The sequence below is a fragment of the Anolis carolinensis genome, chromosome 1, assembly GCF_035594765.1.
Source record: "Anolis carolinensis isolate JA03-04 chromosome 1, rAnoCar3.1.pri, whole genome shotgun sequence".
NCBI classification, from domain to species: Eukaryota; Metazoa; Chordata; class Lepidosauria; order Squamata; family Dactyloidae; genus Anolis; species Anolis carolinensis.
Window position 1 is genome coordinate 237737447 of NC_085841.1, and position 15152 is coordinate 237752598.

General features: G+C 42.4%; 1 protein-coding gene across 6 annotated transcripts in view; it reads left to right on the forward strand.

Moving 5' to 3' along the window:
• Nucleotides 1-9186: 9186 nt before the first annotated feature.
• carns1 (carnosine synthase 1) overlaps nucleotides 9187-15152 on the forward strand; it is a 36101-nt gene continuing 30135 nt past the window's right edge. For 2 of the 6 annotated variants that reach the window (XM_062967194.1, XM_062967198.1), the window contains exon 1: nucleotides 9187-9327. The gene's annotated coding sequence lies outside the window, so the exon portion shown is untranslated. The other 4 variants (XM_062967199.1, XM_062967196.1, XM_062967197.1 and 1 more) reach the window with 4 other exon arrangements.

Here is a 15152-nt window from a genome sequence, read left to right on the forward strand (position 1 = left end):
ATTTGTGCCCATTGGCAACAACTGTGCTTTTCTTTCCTGGAAACTCACCACGGACAGGCTGCCAACTATCACTCGACATGGCAATCATTTGAGCAGAAAGGAAACTCTATTTGTGCTTAAAATGTGGAAAGAGCCCCAGTGACGGAAGATGTCTAACGGACATACACTGGAATCTTGCAAAGGCAGTAGGAGAAAAGTAGCCGCAGGTCAAAGGGTTGGGAAGGGTATCAGGAATTGGAGAAATAAGCTTCTCAAGCCAACAGGTTTTAGTCACCTTACCTTGCCAACAGTCTTTTTGGGTTGCAGTTAAAACATCAAGAAAACCAAGATTATGGCAACCAGACTGATTGATAACTGGCAAATAGAGGGAGAAAACGTGGTGGCACTGACAGACTTTGTATTTCTAGGCGCGAAGATTTCTGCAGATGCAGACTGCAGCCAGGAAATCAGAAGACACTTACTCCTTGGGAGGAGAGCAATGACCAATCTCGATAAAATAGTGAAGAGTAGAGACATCACACTGGCAATGAAGGCCTGCATAGTTAAAGCAATGGTATTCCCCATAGTAACCTATGGAAGTGAGAGCTGGACCATAAGGAAGGCTGAGTGAAGGAAGATAGATGCTTTTGAACTGTGGTGTTGGAGGAAAATCCTGAGAGTGCCTTGGACCGCAAGGAGATCCAATCAGTCAATCCTCCAGGAAATACGATGAGGAAATGTCATAACTGCCCAATACCTTTTATTGGCCGTACTACAAGCCTTCCAATTAGAAACTTCCCATCTAAATGATCCATATGTGGAAACAGTTTTGGCAGCAGAAATAACATTAATTATTTTGTGTATGTGGATGTGTATAAATCTATATTGTGGTATATGAGAAAAAACAACAAGATGTATTCTTTGAAATTCAACACTCAAAATACAAGTTCTGTATTATTTCCCCTGGCCGACCACCTCCCCATTCCCACCTGTGAACCACTACCCATGACTTCTGACACCACACCAAATGGAACGAATATCTAACAAAAATCGGTCCTTACCATTACACTAATAAATCCCCTGTTCAGCTATTTCAATATCTAGTTTTGTCTTCTTTTTTAAATACCCAAAGGCCAGTCTCCATTTTCTAGCAAATTCATCTTTGTTTCCTCCTCTTATGTCACTGGAGATTTTGGCCATTTGAATATACAGCAGAGTCTCGTTTATCCAACATAGTCTGCCTTTTTAGTAGTCAACATTTTTGTAGTCAATTTTTTCCAATACATTGCAATGTTTTGGCACTAAATTTGTAAATGCAGTAATTACTACATAATGTTAGTGTGTGTTGAACTGTCAATTTATTGAAAAACATGATGTTTTGGTGCTTAATTTGTAAAATCATAACGTAATTTGATATTTAATAGGCTTTTCCTTAATCCCTCCTTATTATTCAACATTTTCGCTTATCCAACGTTCTACCGGCCCGTTTATGTTGGATAAGCGAGACTCTACTTACTCTACTACTTTTCTTTTCCAATCCTTAATAAGTTGTTCTTTTATTAATTAGCAATTTGTCAGTACTGGTGACTTTGTTATTGCTGCTGCTATTTCTGATTTATGGAGACTCTAAGACAATGTTGTCATGAGATTTTCTTGGCAAGATTTGTTCAGAATGGGATTGCCCTTCATTTCCTCAGAGGCTGAGTGAGATTGACTTGCCTAAAGGCACCCAATGAATTTCCATGGGCGAGCAGGGATTCGAAGCCGGGGTTCTGGAGTCATTGTCCAATGTCCAAACCACTACAATATGCTGGCTCTACTAGCAACATTGTTATTGTGTGCCTTCAAATGGTTTTTGACATATGATGACCCACAGGCAATCCTATCAAAAGGTTTTCTGCAGCTGAGAGTGTGTGCCTGTCCAAGGTCACTCAGTGGGTTTCAATACAGCTCTCAAACTACTGCACCACACTGGCAACCTTACATGACACCAAATACTTAATACACAAGAGGAAACCACACAAGACAGAACAAAGAACTTCAACTGCAGTTACAACCTTACTTCCCATCAAAGAATCCACCCAGGGCAAAATTTCACAAACATTAAAGATGTTGAAAGACATGCAAATGGAACAGTTATCTTCAAAAAACAATGGATTCCATCTCAGATCTCATATTAAGAATAAGGCTAGACCCTTTCTCATTATTACAATATATATCAAAAAGCATTTAAAGGTGTACTAGAGTTAGTTTCCTTTTACATCTGAAAGCACTGGAGATACTGGGAAGTTTAGACTGTTAATTTCCCAAAGTTTTACCTAGTCATCATACATTTTCTGATGTTGACATACTAGTGCTGGTAAATTCATCTGAAGGACAGGGTATAAATTTGAATAATGAATAGATGGCTTCACCAGTTGGAAAATATTCCCTGCTGAGCTAAGATGGTTGGGTGACTCATTGGTGAACCTGCAGTAGTTTATAGGTATGTCACATTTATCTAAGGTGCCTGGAGCACCTTTAAAATGATTTACTGCAGTGGAGACTTTTATAGCACTTTTTAATGAGTTGGCACCCAAGAGACCAGAATCTTAAAGACCATGAAATATAAGAGCTTCTGCTTGTGACATTTCTCTGCAGAGCTCAAACTGCCTTCCAACAATTTGGTAATTAGCAATGAGCTAAATGTTGGCCAGAGATCCTGAACTCATGAAACTCATGTTGTTCGATACTCATGAATTACATAAGCCTCATTGGTAGTATGGCCACAGCCTTTAGTTTGGTTTAAATCTTACAGAATCTCTTCCTAACCCCCTAGTCACTAAGTGAACTTGGATATACACCTCTACCTGCAAGCCTTATCTATCTGCCAGGATTGCTATGAGCCAAACTAAAACAGCAAAAGGTTCCCTTAAATAGCAGCAGGGGCAGAAATGAAAGACTGATTGGGTTGCTGTGAGTTTTCCGGGCTGTATGGCCATGTTCCAGAAGCATTCTCTCCTGACGTTTCACCCACATTTATGGCAGGCATCCTCAGAGGTTGTAGGGAATATTGGAAAAACTAAGCAAGGAAGGTTTATATATCTGTGGAAGGTCCAGGGTGGAAGAAAGGACTCTTGTCTGTTGGAGGCCAGTGTGAATGTTGTAATTAATCACCTTGATTAGCATTAATGGCTTTGCCAGCTTCATGTCCTGGCTTCTTCCTGCCTAGGGGAATCCTTTGTTCAGTCAGCCAAACGTCAGGAGAGAATGCTTCTGGAACATAGCCATACAGCCCGGAAAACTCACAAAAACCCTGTGATTCCAGCCGTGAAAGCCTTTGACAACACATCAAAAGATTGATTCCTTTTAGTATGAGTTTCTGTGGATTCCAGTTTGCATTTCCAGATTCACTACTCTAATAGTCTTCAAGTTCATATACATGTACATAGCTAAATCTATATATATTCTATATATATAAAAGAGTGATGGCATCACGGCAATTCACAAAACAACAAAAGTACAGGCCCCCCAACCTCAAAATTTGACAACACAACCCATCATCCACGCCTCAAGGTTGATACAACAAAAAGAAAAGAAAAATAAAGTCCTAATTAGAGGGAGAGCAATAATTTTTTTTATCCAATTGCTGCCAGTTTAGAGGGCTAATCTCTGCCCACTAGGTCTCCTAGCAACCAAGGGACAGCCAGGTTTCAGTTAGGGGACAGGCAGATTTAGGCCTCACTTAGACTTCTTCCACAGATTATCTAATTTGCACTGGATTATATGGCAGTGTAGACTCAAGGCCCTTCCACACAGCTATATAACCCATTTATAATCTTATATTATCTTCTTTGCACTGGATTATCTTGACTCCGCACTACCATATAATCCACTTCAGTGTGCATTTTATACAGCTGTGAAGAAGGAGCCTCATATAATCCAGTTCTGAGCAGATAATATAAGATGATCAATATACAGTAGAGTCTCACTTATCCAACGTAAACAGGCCGGCAGGATAAGTGAATATGTTGGATAATAAGAAGGGATTCAGGAAAAGCCAATTAAACATCAAATTAGGTAATCGTTATACAAATTAAGCACCAAAACATCATATTATACAACAAATTTGACAGAAAAAGTAGTTCCATGCGCAGTAATGCTATGTAGTATTTACAGTAGAGTCTCGCTTATCCAACGTTCTGGATTATCCAATGCATTTTTGTAGTCAATGCTTTCAATATATCGTGATATTTTGGTGCTAAATTCATAAATACAGTCATTACTATATAGCATTACTGTGTACTGAACAACTTTTTCTGACAAATTTGTTGTCTAACATGATGTTTTGGTGCTTAATTTGTAAAATCATAACTTAATTTGATGTTTAATAGGGTTATCCTTAATTCCTCATTATCCAACATATTCGCTTATTCAACGTTCTGCCGGCCCGTTTATGTTGGATAAGTGATACTCTACTGTACTGTATTTACAAATTTACCACTAAAATATCACAATGAATTTAAAACACTGACTACAAAAGCATTGATTATGAAAAGGCAGACTGCGTTGGATAATCCAGAACATTGTATAAGCGAATGTTGGATAAGTGAGATTCTTCTTTAATATGAAATAATTACTGGGATAGAATAATGCAGAACAATATAATCTCTAAAACCAGGACAGTAAATAAACAGGGGAATTCCACACAGGAAACAATCAGGGCCAGCTAACACCTCCCAACAAAGTATTCACATCATCAAAGTCTGGCAAATCCTGTTTTCTCAGGGCCACAGACAGTAGAAGCACATAAAATATCGCAAACAACACCACTCTGAAAACAAGGGAATTCCAAACAGGAAACAATCAGGGCCAGCTAACACCTCCCAACAAAGTATTCCCATCATCAAAGTCTGGAAAATCCTCTGTTTTCTCAGGGCCACAGACAGTAGAAGCACATAAAATATCGCAAACAACACCACTCTGAAAACAAGGGAATTCCAGACAGGAAACAATCAGGGCCAGCTAACACCTCCCAACAAAAAATTCACTCAGGGAGGAAACAGCCAGGCTTTAAAGCTGCAAGGCCATTACATCCTAATCATTTTTCCTAATTGCAGCATTCATACTTGCCTCCAACAAACAAAAAAAACCAATCAGAAATATTGTATATTCACAACCTTTAGGAAATAATATCCCCTGATGGTGCAGCGTGTTAAAGCGCTGAGCTGCTGAACTTCTGGACCGAAAGGCCACAGGTTTGAATTGGGGGAGCGGAGAGAGCCCCCACTGTTAGCCCCAGCTTCTGCCAACCCAGAAGTTCAAAAACATGCAAATGTGAGTGCATCAATAGGTACTACTCCGGCGGGAAGGTAACGCCGCTCCATGTAGTCATCCCACATGACCTTGGAGGAGTCTACGGACAACGCCGGCTCTTCGGCTTAGAAATGGAGATGAGCACCAACCCCCAGAGTCAGACACGACTGGACTTAATGTCTGGGGAAAACCTTTACCCTTGACCTTAACTACCACCAATTCCTTAATACTTTATTTCCCAGACCACCAGACTTCGCCACAGCAACGCGTGGCCGGGCACAGCTAGTCCTTTATAAGTCTCTTCCAGAGAGAATTAGGCTTGGGTCTGGATCCTAAATTTGGTCTTCATCTCTGCATATGTGAAATGGCCATACTAGTAGTAGGCAAGACATGAGCTGTTTAATAAGCCTCCATAGCTTTGTGTTTTTTAATTAATTATTATTTATTTGCGGAATTTATATACCGCCCTTCTAAACTCCAAAGGGAACTCAAGGCGGTTCACAGTGTTGGCAACAATTCAATGCCCTCGATACAAAACAGTATAAAACATCAAAGTTTGCCCTCCCCTAATAAAACAGTAAACATTATTAAACACATCACATGCAATGACATCATATATCATTTTTTCCTCCTCCAACCCGCACATCTTTTTTAAAAAGAGACTCCTTATTGCACCTTAATACTGTATGGCATTATCTCCTTTTCCTTTGTGCTGTTTTGGAAACTATTCATTGCTTGTTTACATTACCTCAGATTCATAACTGGCCACTCTGCAAGTGACTCTACTTGACCGAAAATGGAAACTAAGTCACATACTTAGTAAAAAACTTCCTTTTTTCAAATCAATTTTGGGAACCCTATGATTTAGAGCCTTGCAAGACATTGCTTATGAAAAGTCTTGCAAACTCAGGACAGCCAAAGCTTCCTTGATAGCATCCAAGCATTGTTTTCTGCTGCTCTAGACACAGTGTATGGGATTCAAACTGTAGAAAAAAACTATTCCACCTAAACGTTAGGAAGACCTTCCAGACAGTTATAGTTGTTTGACAGTGTGATACACAGCCTTGGAAGTGTGATGGGAGTCTCCTTCTCTTAAGGTTTTTAAATAAGAGGCTGGATGGCCATTGGTTGGGAGTGCTTTGTGGATTTTGGCAAGGTAGAATGGGGTTAGGCTAGATGGCCCTTGGGGTCTCTTCCAACTCTGTGATTCTAATTCTATCTTGGATTTGATTTGACCAAGGTAGGGCAGTCAGTGGAGTGAGCCTGGCTTCAAGAGAGGGTTCGGGCTTGGTTCACTCTAGGACCCACTGAATTGATCAAGGTTAAAGTGTTCTGTATATATATATAAACATACTAACCATTTAATTCAGTTTGAAGCTCCTGGACCAGACCACTCCAGAGCTCCCTGTCAGCCATGGCCACCCCCAACTCCTTCAAGGTCAAGCCAGTCACTTCAAGGATACCGTGCATCCATTTTGCCCTTGGTCGGCCCCTCTTCCTTTTTCCTTCCATTTCCCCCAGCATCATGATCTTCTCCAAGCTTTCGTATCTTCTCATGATGTGGCCAAAGTGCTTCATCTTTGCCTCTAATATCCTTCCCCCTAGTGAGCAGCTGGGCATTATTTCCTGGAGGATGGACTGGTTGGATCTTCTTGCGGTCCAAGGCACTCTCAGGATTTTCCTCCAACAACACAGTTCAAAAGTGTCTATCTTCCTTCGCTTAGCCTTCCTTATGGTCCAGTTCTCGCATCCATAGGTTACTACAGGGAATACCATTGCTTTAACTATGCAGACTTTCGTTGCAAGTTTGATGTCTCTACTCTTCACTATTTTATCAAGGTTGGTCTTTGCCCAAGAAGGAAACAACTTCTGATTTCCCAGCTGCAGTCTGTGTCTGCAGTCATCTTCACGCCTAGAAATATAAAGTCTGTCACTGCCTCCATGTTTTCTCACTCTATTTGTCAGTTGTCAATCAGCCTGGTTGCCATCATCTTGGTTTTCTAGATGTCTAACTGCAACCTGGAGCCCCAGTGGCAAAGTGTGTTAAAGCACGGAGCTGCTGAACTTGCAGACCGAAAGGTCCCAGATTCAAATCCCGGGAGCAGCATGAGCGCCCTATGTTAGCTCCAGCTTCTGCCAACCTAGCAGTTCGAAATCATGCCAATGTGAGTAGATCAATAGATACTGCTCTGGTGGGAAGGTAACGGCGCTCCATGCAGTCATGCCGGCCACGTGACCTTGAGGTGTCTACGGACAACGCCGGCTCTTCAACTTAATGTCAGGGGAAACTTTTACCTTACTTAACTGCAACCCAACTTTTGCACTTTCTTCTTTCACCTTGGTGATAAGGCTCCTCAGCTCTTCCTTGCTTTCAGCCATCAGAGTGGTATCATCTGCATACCTAAGGTTGTTAATGTTTCTTCCAGCAATTTTTACACCAACCTTGGATTCCTCAAATCCCACATGTTGCATGATATGTTCTGCATACAAGTTGAATAGGGAGGGGGAGAGGATGCAGCCCTGCCGTACTCCTTTCCCAATCTTGAACCAGTCTGTTGTTCTTTGGTTTGTTCTTCCTGTTGGTACTTGGTCGTTATACAGATTTCTCAGGAGACAGACAAGGTGACTTGGTATCCCATCCCACCAAGAACTTGCCACTTTTTATTATGATCCACACAGTCAAAGGCTATAGAATAGGCAATAGGGCTGTGGCGCAGGCTGGTGAGCAGCCTGCTGCAATAAATCACTCTGACCATGAGGTCATGAGTTCGAGGCCAGCCCGTGCCAGGGTGACCACCCGTCAATTAAAAAATAAAAAATAGCCCCTGCTTGTTGCTGACCTAGCAACCCGAAAGATAGTTGCATCTATCAAGTAGGAAATAAGGTACCACTTATAAAGTGGGGAGGCAAATTTAACTAATTTACGATGTTGCAGTGGATGATGAAGCAGCTGCTTCCCCTGTGACCAGAATCGAACATCCCCTCAGGAGAAGGTTAAATTGCCTTTGCGTCTGTCTCTGTTTCAGTTCTATGTGTATATGGGCATTGAATATTTGCCCTATATGTATATAATGTGATCCGCCCTGAGTCTCCTTTGGGGTGAGAAGGGCGGAATATAAATACTGTAAATAAATCAATAGATAGATAGATACCTAGAATGAGGTCCTAGGCTTTGTGTAATCCCCATCCAGGCCTCAAACTGGTTCTAGGGTGCCCTATGTCATCACCTCCAAAGCGAAACCACTTTCTTCCATACTGATTTGACTCTGCAAGAAATGGTCAGTGTTAAAGGCTCCTTTGTGAGGTCCTCTTCGCTTCTGGGGTGGTGGCTTAGGCTTGATTCGCCCGGGCACCCAATGAATGAGTGAGGCTATCTAGGATGAGGTCCTAGGCTTTGTGTAATCCCCATCCAGGCCTCAAGCCGGTTCTAGGGTGTCCTATGTCATCACCTGCAAAGCGAAACCCCTTTCTTCCATACTGGTTTGACTCTGTAAGAAATGGTGGTGTGGAAGGCCCCATAGTGGGGTCCTCTTGGCTGTGAGGGAGGACTCAGGCGTGATTCGCCCTGGGACCAATGACTGGGTGAGGAGGCGCCTTGCGTGAAGCGAGAGCCCACTCCCCACATTTCCTGGAGAGGCAATCCCCGCTCTCCTGTTTCCCTCCGGAGCGGGATCCCGCCCCCTCTCCCTCCCTTCTCCCTTCCTTCCTTCCTCCGGGGAGGAGCGTGGACCCCCTCCTCTCCCTTCCCCTCCCCTCCTGGGCCCATGGCCAGCGTGGGCGTCTCTGGTGCCGGGGAGTGCCTGCCCCCCTCTTGCCTGCCTCCGTCCCTCCCTCGGCTCCCCGCCCTGATGCTTGATAAGCCGCCCCGGCGCCGCTCCACTGGGCATGCCCGCGCCCTTTCTATATAAAACCCGCCGGCGCTGCTAATCCCGGGACAGTCGCTGCGCTCCCGCCGCCCGCCCGCTTTCCCCGCCCTGCCCTTGCCGTCGGATTGGACCGGATCGCGCGGCTCCGGCCCCTCCGCATCCTCCGCCTTCGCAGGGCAGCGACGAGGTGAGAGAAAGGAGCGGAAGGAGGGGGAGGGAGGGTGGTGTTGTGTTTCCCATCCCCTTCCTCTTCATCCCCATCCCAAGGGTCGCCTGTTGCGCGGAGAGAAAGGAAGCACCACGTGTGAGTAAGTGTGTGCGTCTCTCTGTGTGTATATACAATGAATCCGGATGGCTTTGGAGGCGTTCTTGGTTGCAAAGCGAGGGGGAAGGAAAGGGAGGAGGGGGATATTGGGTTTTGAAAGAGCTGCCCCGGCCCCTTGCTTGGGAACGGGCAACCTGCCTTGCTTTGCAGGCGGCGCGCGAGGACGGACGTGCGGGAAGGCAGCGCGAGCGTGGCGCGCGGGGGGCAGGGAACGCAACGGGGGCTCCTTCTCCCCCGGCTCGCTCGCTCGCTCGCGGGGTCCCTGCTTGACCCGGAGCCCCGCCTCCCGGGCTCTCTCCACCAATCCGCAGGCTCCGTCTCCTCTCCCCCCCCCCTCCCTTTATAAAACCTGCTGGGGGAATCCAAGCATCAAGTTCCTGAGGGACAAAAAAAGGGACGGGCAATTCATTCCTTGATTCCTTACGGGCGGCGCAAGGGAAGGAGAACCTGCAGCCGGGGCTCTTTTCACAATACTCATGTTTTAGCGCGATTGCTGCCATGGCAACATCCTGTTGAATTCTGGGGTTTGTGGTTTCCTAATGCCCAAGAGCTTCCTCGCTGGATGAGGATGCCAAGCGCCTTCCGCCCCTCAAGCAGGGCTTCCTCGCCCTTTTGGTTCCATTGACCCCTTCTCAGAAGGTACAGTAGAGTCTCACTTATCCAATCTTCTGCATTATCCAACGGAGTCTGCCTTTTAGTAGTACAGTAGAGTCTCACTTATCCAATCTTCTGCCTTATCCAACGGAGTCTGCCTTTTAGTAGTAGAGTCTCACTTATCCAATCTTCTGCCTTATCCAACGGAGTCTGCCTTTTAGTAGTAGAGTCTCACTTATCCAATCTTCTGCATTATCCAACGGAGTCTGCCTTTTAGTAGTACAGTAGAGTCTCACTTATCCAATCTTCTGCTTTATCCAACGGAGTCTGCCTTTTAGTAGTACAGTAGAGTCTCACTTATCCAATCTTCTGCATTATCCAACGGAGTCTGCCTTTTAGTAGTACAGTAGAGTCTCACTTATCCAATCTTCTGCCTTATCCAATGGAGTCTGCCTTTTAGTAGTACAGTAGAGTCTCACTTATCCAAGCCTCGCTCATTCAAGTTTCTGGATTATCCAAGCCATTTTTGTCAATGTTTTCAATATATCGTGATATTTTGGTGCTAAATTCGTAAATAGAGTACAGTAGAGTCTCACTTATCCAACGTTCTGGATTATCCAACGCATTTTTGTAGTCAATGTTCTCAATACATCGTGATATTTTGGTGCTAAATTCGTAAATACAGTAATTGCAACATAGCATTACTGCGTATTGAACTACTTTTTCTGTCAAATTTGTTGTATAACATGATGTTTTGGTGCTTAATTTGTAAAATCATAATTTGATGTTTAATAGGCTTTTCCTTAATGCCTCCTTATTATCCAACATATTCACTTATCCAATGTTCTGCCGGCCCGTTTACGTTGGATAAGTGAGACTCTACTGTAATTACAACATAACATTACTGCGTATTGAACTGCTTTTTCTGTCAAATTTGTTGTAAAACATGATGTTTTGGTGCTTAATTTGTAAAATCATAACCTAATTTGATGTTTAATAGGCTTTTCCTTAATCTCCTTATTATCCAAGATATTCGCTTATCCAAGCTTCTGCTGGCCTGTATAGCTTGGATAAGTGCAACTCTACTGTAAATGTTTTCATAGTCAATGTTTTCAATACATTGCAATATTTTGGTGCTAAATTCGTAAATACAATAATGACTACTTAACGTTACTATGTATTGAACTGCTTTTTTGTCAGTTTTATTGTAAAACACGATGTTTTGATGGTTAATTTGTAAAATCATAATGTAATTTGACATTTAATAGGCTTTTCTTTAATCCCTCCTTATTATCCAACGTTCTGCCACCCATTTATCTTGGATAAGTGAGACTCTACTGTAGTTTTATGGCACCCAATGCCACCATGCCCCACGAGAGTTTGTACACAGGAGCAGGGCTGTGATCACGTGTGAACTAACGTCAGATCTTACACCTACCATCATTTCAAAGTATGCATGAGCATAAAGAGATTTTCCGAGGTATGCAACAAATGCAATAATTTGATATCTTAATTGGGCTTTTATATTTGGATATGATGTTTTAACTGATTATGTATTGTGGTCGGATGTATTTGTATGAATCCCACCTATGGGAGAAAAGTGGGGTAGGCATGAATAAATAATAATAATAATAATAATAATATATTAATAGGTTAGGTAAAGGTTTTCCCCTGACATTAAGTCTAGTCGTGCCTGACTCTAGGGGTTGGTGCTCATCTCCATTTCTAAGCTGAAGAGCCTGTATTGTCCATAGACACCTCCAAGGTCATGTGGCTGGCATGACTGCATAGAGCGATGTTACCTTCCTGCCAGAGCAGTACCTATTGATCTACTCACATTTGCATGTTTTCAAATTGCTAAGTTGGCAGAAGTTGGGGCTCATAGCGGAGTGAGCTCCTGCCCCCTGGATTCAAACCACCGACCTTTCGATCAGCATATTCAGCAGCTCAGTGGTTTAACTCTCTGTGCAACCGGGGACTCCTAATGTATTCATAACAGAAGGAAAAAGAGGGTCCTGAAGGACAGTAACTATGGCGGGTTTACCATTTGTCTCACACACAGATATGTCCAGAAAGAGGAAGGGATACCTGAATTTTCTCCATTTTCTTTATCAAGTGATAGAAAAGTGAAATGGTGGTGGCCACACCATGAATGTGAACTTGGGGTCCTCACAATGTAGTCAAAAACATTTCCCATCATGAAGGCTGCAGATGTTGGGAACTGAAGTTAAGCAACATCTCTCCGAGGATTTTTGATTGAGAATCAGTGGTCTAGATCCTTGCTTCTTAAACGGTGGGTCCCAACCCCATATGGGGTCTCCTTAGTGCAATGCTGGGATTATGAAACAATTGACCACAGTAAAAGGCTTCTGAACACCACCCATTTACACAAATCTGTTAGCAACAACATCCAGTGTTTACAGTGGATTCTGCAGAAAATTGTTCAGCTTTACTTCATGAAAAAAGAAAATTAGCTAGTTTGGCAAGCCTTGCACATACCAATTTATCATCAGTAAATATTTGAGTTGTATACATGTTTTATATACCTATATAACTGGAGCCATGTAAAATTGTGTTGGGTGGAAAGAGGTTGCAAGTGGAAAAGATTTAAGATGCTTTTTTATACCTGGAAGACTGCTACCTGCATTCTTCAGCCTTGTGATTTCTGAAAATTAGGAAGCTGCCGTAGAAAAGGAGAAGCAGCTGTACACTCTAGTAGGAGGTTAACTGCGTAGGTTTCCACCACCTCTCCAGGCTCCGGAAACCCTACAAAAGCCATTATGATCCTTGGAAGTGGCACTATTCAAAGTCCTGTGAAAACATTTGAGGCTGGAATTGGTTACTTATTTCCAAATTTGAAACAGAGCTAAATTATTTAGAAGCATTAAGATGTGAAGTTTGAATGCTTTTGCACCACCAAAATATTTTCTAAATACGCCACATTGCATGCTGCCTTATTTGTCTGAATGATTTACCTGTGTTTTGAATGTTCATGCAAATAAGGAGCAAGAAATAAGCAACCAACTTCAGCTTTGTTGAAAATGTGCCTTTCCTCTATGCTAAGGCTGGAGAAAGGTCCATCTGCCAGATGCTTTTGGACTGCAAACTCTATGAACCTTTGTGTGAATAGCCAGTGGAGAGAGATGCCAGTAGTTAAGGCCCATATATGACTAGCCCTCCCTATCTGGTGAATTTGAGAAGGGATGGGAATTACTGCTTATAATTCTTCCCATACTTGTTGTCTAGCATTCCCCAACTGGATCAAAGTAGCTATTTGCCAATGATTAATTATGCTACCTCCTCATAGCTGCCAACTTGGAGGAAACCATTCTACTGTTTATATATAAACAATTGTCATAAAACATTTTCTGTATATAATACATTTATATAGTGGGGAGTGGGTGGTGCTAAAGCTTAACTTCTGATGCAGAAATATTTTTAAGGGAGAACAAAATATGTTCCATAGCTTACACAAGATAAAGTAATGCACAGTTCTACCATCTGTCTCATCTGATGCTATTTAAAAGTATAGGAGATGCTGCACACTGTAAAGAGTTGCACATCTCCATATTGTAAGATTGGGTAACCTGCTATCTTTCAGTTGTTGTTGAACTATAAACCACATCCTCCCTGATCATTTAAAATATGTGGTGATTATGGGAATCAGTGCCTGAACAACTCTGAAGGACCACCAGTTTCCATATTCTTCCATGCAGGCAGGGTAATATCAGGATAGTTTACCACCTCTTTTTATATGATATGTAAACTGACTCTTAGTTTGAAAGTGTCGTAATGATTCAGAGAGAGAAATAGGTTGAGAAAAATGGGCTTTTGACCAGTTAGCAAGGATTTTGTCAGCTGAGCACGAAACTATTGAAAAGTATTTTTGAAGCATTGTACTTAGTGGGTCAAAAACTACTTCAGTCATCAACAGGTCCAACTACTTATGCTAGTTGTAAATAGAATCAGCAGCAGCATCTCACTTTCCCTATATTTGTGACTTAAGGAGGCTTATAACAGTTACGTGTACCATTTATTGTGAAATAGTTGCATTTTTTAAAAAATTAGTTGTTGTTGTTTATTTGTTCAGTTGCTTCAGACTCTTCATGATCTCATTGACCAGCCCACATCAGAGCTCCCTGTCAGCCGTGGCCACCCCCAGCTGCTTCAAGGTCAAGCCAGTCACTTCAAGGATACCATCCATCCACCTTGCCCTTGGTCTCTTCCTTTTTCCTTCCATTTCCCCAGCATCATCCTCTTCTCCAAGCTTTCCTGTCTTCTCATTATGTGGCCAAAGTACTTCATTTTTGCCTCTAACATCCTTCCCTCCCGTGAGCAGTTGGTTTTATGTCCTAGAGTATGGACTGGTTGGATCTTCTTGTGGTCCAAGGAACTCTCCGAATTTTCCTCCCAACACCACAGTTCAAATGCATCTATCTTCCTTCGCTTAGCCTTCCTTCTGCTCCAGCTCTCGCAAAATGTAGCACATTATTATAATTTGGGTGACAGTTCTATAATAATTATTTCCCACATCTTTCTCAGGTTGAGAGTCTTTTAACAAAATGACCATGTCCCAATTTTTTTCAGTTGAGCAACACAGTCTTCCAATTTATGTCTGGTCAGAAGCCAGAGTAAAAAATTATACTCTCTTTGAATAACACAGTGAAAAAAAACAATTCAGTCCTAGGTGTAGGCTTAAATTGGGACTGTCCTTGGAAGTGGAGAGATATTGCAAAATAGTCTTTTAAGTTGCTGTACAAACCATTACTATTTCTCTCAAGAAACATTGGCATTTAGAGGGAACCTTCTATATTACTTATTACTGAGAAATTGCAGCTGGCAGGTTACCTGAACATGCCGTAGGATTACAAATTGCTTCCTGTTAGTGCTATAGATAACAGTCAAATAATTGAGCTTAGTCATAAAACAATATTCCTTCTTCTTCAGAAGGTGGTTGTAAGTGGCAACTTTTCTGTGGAAATAAAGATCCGCTACAGCTGCTTTTTTAAGTAGGAAAGTTGCTTTCATTTCTTTAGTGTGTAGTAAATGGACACATAAAGCTGTGTTATTTATTTATTAATTACATTAACAGC